The following is a 6,165-nucleotide window of genomic DNA, read 5'->3' as shown; positions in this document are numbered from 1 at the left end:
AAGCTGAGGGAGTTTATTACCACCAGAACTGTCTCACAAAAAATGCTAAAGGAAGCACTTTAAGCTGAAAGTAAAGGATGCTAACTAGTAGCAGGAAAATATGAACATATAAATCCCATTGGCAAGAGTAAATACACAGTGAAATACAACATACTCTAATACTCTAGTGATGGTGTATAAATCTTTCATATATTTAGTATGAAGGTTAAAATACAAAATGATTAAAAATAATAATAGCTGTAATAAGTTTTAAAAAAATGCACAATGCAAAAAATGTAAATTGTGACATCAAAAATATAAAATGCAGTTGGGAGAGGCCAGGGGTGGTCCTAATTGGTAAGGAAAAGGTAGTCTAGGACAGTTGACTTGTAAGTGACACTAATTCTCTTCACCCCATTTGACCCCCAAGAGTCGATTATGGAAGATTCTTGCAAGTGTAACACATCGGAAACAGCATCTCAATCTGGTTCAGCAGTTCAGGGAGCTCATATTTCTCATATTACTAAACAGATGGCATTAAGATGATCTGTACTAATGACAACGGTACCTCTTCTTGGAGAGCAAGTACAGGTTCAGGATGTCATCCAGACAGCTCAGTCTTCTGTAATTCACCCACCACATGTGCCACTAGTATGATCTTTATCAGAAGGTGAGGAGTCTCAGGACCCATCTGACAGCTTAGGCTCGTTATGGAAAGCCTACAGGATCCTAGCACAGCATCCATCTTACAGAAAATTTTTAAAAGACCTATCTTCTGAAGACGTATGGGACAGAAAAGGAGATGAAGAAAACCCTGGAGTTTTTGCTGTCACTTCTCTCTGTTCCACTCCTATCTCTCAGAAGGGCAGCAAATAGTACATTGCCTTTGTCCCCAGCAGAGACTCACCATTGGCCAGTCCAGGCACAGCTAGAGTCCAGAGACTTCAGACATAATTAACCATGACAAATTCAGGCAATACTCAGCAAGGTACAACTATTCTCTAGTATATGCAGGTCTCTGATGGACAGCAAATACTTGTGTCCAGCAATCAGTTGGTTGTACAGACTGTAACAGGAGATATGCAGACATATCAGATCCAAACTACCTTCAGCTACTTCTCTGCCACAAACTATGATGATGACATCTTCTATGACTCTTACATGTCAAACAAATAATACAGAAGACCCCCAACTGAAAGGAGAAATAAGGTTAATGAAAAATAGGTTGCTTGATGAACTTGACAAGTTGATTCTAAAATGTATAGAAGAGTAAACAACAAAAAACAGCTAAAATATTTCAGACAAGAAAAGCCACTTGAGAATATTACAGAAGAAAGAATATGTGAAAAACCTAGAAAATCGAATTATCATTATGAAAAATGAAAATAAAACTCTAATAAAAGAGTTAAAAACTTTGAAGAATAATTATTTGAATAAAAGTGCTTGATTCTTAAGAAAGAAGATATTTTTGTGGACCTTCATAAAAATTAAATAAAAATTTTAGTGGAATTTTATAAATTAAAAGGTTAAAAGTGAAACTTTTTATTTAGGCTTTTGCAACTCAAGGATAAGAATCTTGTCCAATTTATCTGGTGACAGAATATTAAGTAGAAAATGACCCCAAGGCAGCTACTAGCATGAATGAAAGCTTTGTACAAATTAAACATACTCAAGGAGCAAGAAATAAACTCACAGCAATATGAATTTTCTAAATAACGATAGCTGTCAATCCAAAATGGCAGAGAAGATAAAGTTTGGTAAATTATATTTTTAAAAGCAAATTAATTTATCACATAGGACTGCATTTCTAAGTCCTGAAATTTACCTTTTTCAGTTATGTGTGTGTGTATTTTATTTCTGCCAATAAATTCTCAATTACAAATATAAATGAAAACCCATTAAATTAGTAAACATACAAATTATGTGTTTTCATGTATTTAAGTTCAAAGATACATGTGCAGAACTTACAGGTTTGTTATACAGGTATACATGTGCCATAGTGGTTTGCTGCTCCTATTGATCCATCCTAAGTACCCTCCCCTAGACCACCACCCCCCAACAGGCCCTGGTATGTGATGTTCCCCTCCCTGTGCCCATGTGTTCTCATTGTTCAACTCCCACTTATGAGTGAGAACATGTGGTGTTTGGTTTTCTGTTCCTGTGTTAGTTTGCTGAGGATGATGGTGTCCAGCTTCATCCATGTCCCTGCAAAGGCCATAATCTCATTCCTTTTTACAACTGCATATTATTCCATGGTGCATATATACCACATTTTCTTTATCCAGTCTATCATTGATGGGCATTTGGGTTGGTTTCATGACTTTCCTATTGTAAATAGTGCTGCAATAAACATACATGTGCACATATCTTTATAGTAGAATGGTTTATATTCCTTTGGTTATACACCCAGTAATAGGATTCTTGGGTCAAATGGTATTTCTGGTTTTAGGTCCTTGAGGAATGGCCATACTGTCTTCCACAATGGTTGAACTAATTTACATTCCCATCAGCAGTGTAAAAGCTTTTTTATTTCTCCACAGCCTCACCATCATATATTGTTTCTTGGCTTTTTAATAACTGACATTCTGATTGGCATGACATGGTATTTCATTGTGGTTTTGATTTGCTAATGATCAGTGATGTTGAGCTTTTTTAAATATGTTTTTTTGCCACATAAATGTCTTCTTTGAGAAGTGTCTGTTCATATTTTTTGCCCATTTTTTGATAGGGTTTTTTTTTCATTTTATTCTTGTAAATATAAGTTTCTTGTAAGTTCTGGATAACAGACCTTTGTCAGATGGGTAGATTACAAAAATTTTCTCCCATTTTTAGATTGCCTGTTCGTTCAGATGATAGCTTCTTTTGCTGAGCAGAAGCTCTTTAGTTTAATTAGATCCATTTGTCAATTTTGACTTATGTTGCATTTGCTTTTGGTGTTTTCATCATGAAGTCTTTGCCCATGCCTGTGTCCTAAATGGTATTGCCTAGATTTTCTCTTAGGATTTTTAGAATTTGGGGTTTTACATTTCAGTCTTTAATTCATCTTGCATTAATTTTTTACAAAGTGTAGGAAAGAGTCCAGTTTCAGTTTTCTGCATATGGCTAGCCAGTTTTCTCAGCACCATTTACTGAATAGGGAATCCTTTCCCTATTGCTTGCTTTTGTCAGGTTTGTCTAAGATCAGATGGTTGTAGATGTGTGATGTTGTTTCCGAGGTCTCTGTTCTGTTCCATTGGTCTATATGTCTGTTTTCATACCACTACCATGCTGTTTTGGTTACTGTAGCCTTGGAGGGTAGTTTGAAGTCAGGTACCATGATGCCTCCAGCTTTGTTCTTTTTGCTTAGGAGTATCTTAGCTATATGGGGTCTTCTTTGAATCCATATAAAATTTAATGTGGTTTGTTCTAATTCTGTGAAGAATGTCAATGGTAGTTTAATGAGAGTAGCATTGCATCTATAAATTACTTTGGGCAGTATGGCCATTTTCAGGATATTGATTCTTCCTATCCATGAGGATGGCATGCTTTGCCATTTGTTTTTGTCCTGTCTTATTTCTTTGAGTAGTGGTGTGTAGTTGTTGAAGAAGTCCTTCACATCCCTTGTTAGCTGCATTCCTAGGTATTTATTCTTTTTGTAGTGATTCTGAATGTGAGTTCATTCATGACTTGGTTCCCTGCTTGTTTATTGTTGGTGTAAAGGAATGCCTGTCATTTTTGCACATTGATTTTGTATTCTGAGGCTTTGCTGAAGTTGTTTATCAGTTTAAGCAGTTTTTGGACTGAGATGATGGGGTTTTCTAAATATAAAATCATGTCATCTGCAAACAAAGACAATTTGACTTCCTCTCTTCCTATTTGAATATCTTTATATCTTTCTCTTGCCTGAGTGCCCTTGCCAGAACTTCTAATGCTATGTTGAATACCAGTGGTGAGAGAGGACATCCTTGTCTTGTACCAGTTTTCAATGAGAATACTTCCAGCTTTTGCCCATTCAATATGATATTGGCTGTGTGTTTGTCATAAGTAGCTCTTATTATTTTGAAACATGTTTGATCAGTACCTAGTTTATTGAGAGTTTTTAACATGAAGGGATGTTGAATTTTATCAAAGGCCTTTTCTGCATCTATTGACATAATCATGGGGTTTTTGTCTTTAGTTCTGTTTATGTGATGGATTATGTTTATTGATTGGCACATGTTGAATCAGTCTTGCATCCCAGGGATGAAGCTGACTTGATTGTGATGGATAAGTTTTCTGATGTGCTGCTGGATTTGGTTTTGCCAATATTTTATTGAGGATTTTTGCATCAGTGTTCATGAGGAATATTGGCCTGAAGTTTTCTTTTCTTTGTTGTGTCTCTGCCAGGTTTTGGTATCAGGATAATGCTGCCTTCATAAAATGTTAGGGAGGAGGAGTCCCTCCTTTTCAATTTTTTGGAATAATTCAGAATGGTGTCAGCTCCGCCTTTGTACCTCTGGTAGAATTCGACTGTCAATCTGTCTGGTCCTCTGCTTTTTTTGGTTGGTAAGCAATTAATTACTGCCTCAATTTCAGAACTTTTTATAGGTCTATTCATGGATTCAACTTCTTCCTGGTTTAGTCTCGAGAGGGTGTATGTGTCCAGGAATTTATCCATTTCTTCTAAATTTTCTAGCTTATTTGCCTGGAGGTATTTATAGTATTCTCTGATGGTAGTTTGTATTTCTGTGAGGTCAGTGGTGATATCCTCTTCATCATTTTTTTTTTGTTGTGTCTATTTGATTCTTCTCTCTTCTTTGTTAGACTAACTAGCAGTCTATTTTGTTAAATTTTCCAAGCAACAACAACAAAAAATAGCTCCTGGATTCACTGACTTTTTGGAGGGCTTTTCTCTGTCTCTATCTCCTTCAATTCTGCTCTAATCTTAGTTATTTCTTGTTTTCTGCTAGCTTTTGAATTAATTTGCTCTTGCTTCTCTTAGCTCTTTTAATTGTGATATTAGGGTGTCGATTTGAGGTCTTTATAGCTTTCTGATGTGGGCATTTAGTGCCATAAATTTCCTTCTTAACACTGCTTTAGTTGTGTCCCAGAGATTCTGGTACATTGTTTCTTTGTTCACATTGGTTTCAAAGAACCTCTTGATTTTTGCCTTAATTCCATTATTTACCCAGGAGTCATTCAGGAGCACATTGGTCAATTTCCATGTGATTATGTAGTTTTGAGTGAGTTTCTTAATCTTGAATTCTAACTTAATTGCACTGTGGTCTGAGACTGTTTTTATTATTTTGGTTCTTTTGCATTTGCTGAAGATTGTTTTATTTCCAATTATGTGGTCAATTTTAGAGTAAGTGTCATGTGGCACTGAGAAAAATGTATATTCTATTGATTTGGGGTGAAGAGTTCTGTAGATGTCTATTAGATCCACTTGATTCAGAGCTGAGTTCAAGGGCTGAATATCCTTATTAATTTTCTGTCTTATTGATCTAATATTGACACTGGGTTGTTAAAGTCCCAATATTATTGTGTGAGAGTCTACTGTAGGTCCTGTATTGGATGCATATATATTTAGAATAGTTAGCTCTTCTTGTTGAATTGTTCCCTTTACCATTATGTAATGCTCTTCTTTGTCTTTTTGATCTTTGTTGTTAAGGTGTGTTTGGTGTTGTTAAGGTGTTAAGGTGTTTGTTGTTAAGGTGTGTTTGGTCAGATACTAGGATTGCAACTAGGATTTTACTTTCCATTTTCTTGTAAAATTTCCTCCATCCCTTCAGTTTAAGCCATGTGTGTCTTTGCACATGAGACGGGACTTTTGAATACAACATAACGATGGGTCTTGACTCTTAATCCAATTTGTCAGTCTGTGTCTTTTAATTGAAGCATTTAGTCCATTTACATTTAAGGTTAGTATTGTTATGTGTGAATTTGGTCCTGTTATCATGATGCTATCCGGTGATTTTGTATACTAGTTCATGCAGTTTCTTCATAGTGTCATTGATGTTTATATTTTGGTGTGTTTTTGTAGTAGCTGGTACCAGTTTTTCCTTTACATATTTAGTGTTGTATTCATATGAAGCTTAGTTTGGCTGGATATGAAATTCTGGGTTGAAAATTATTTTCTTTAAGAATGTTAAATATTAACCCCTAATATCTCCTGGCTTGTAGAGTTTCTACTGGGAGTCTGCTGTTAGTCTGATGGGCTTCCCTTTG

The 6,165-nt window shown here is 35.6% G+C and overlaps 1 pseudogene; it reads left to right on the top strand.

The window, feature by feature from the left end:
* Positions 1-417: 417 nt before the first annotated feature.
* Positions 418-1,426, top strand: LOC105521736 (annotated as a pseudogene).
* Positions 1,427-6,165: the final 4,739 nt, after the last annotated feature.

The sequence above is a fragment of the Colobus angolensis genome, unplaced genomic scaffold, assembly GCF_000951035.1.
Source record: "Colobus angolensis palliatus isolate OR3802 unplaced genomic scaffold, Cang.pa_1.0 Scaffold409, whole genome shotgun sequence".
NCBI lineage: Eukaryota > Metazoa > Chordata > Mammalia > Primates > Cercopithecidae > Colobus > Colobus angolensis.
The sequence above is the reverse complement of the archived record's forward strand: the minus strand, read 5'-3'. Positions and strand labels throughout refer to the sequence as shown.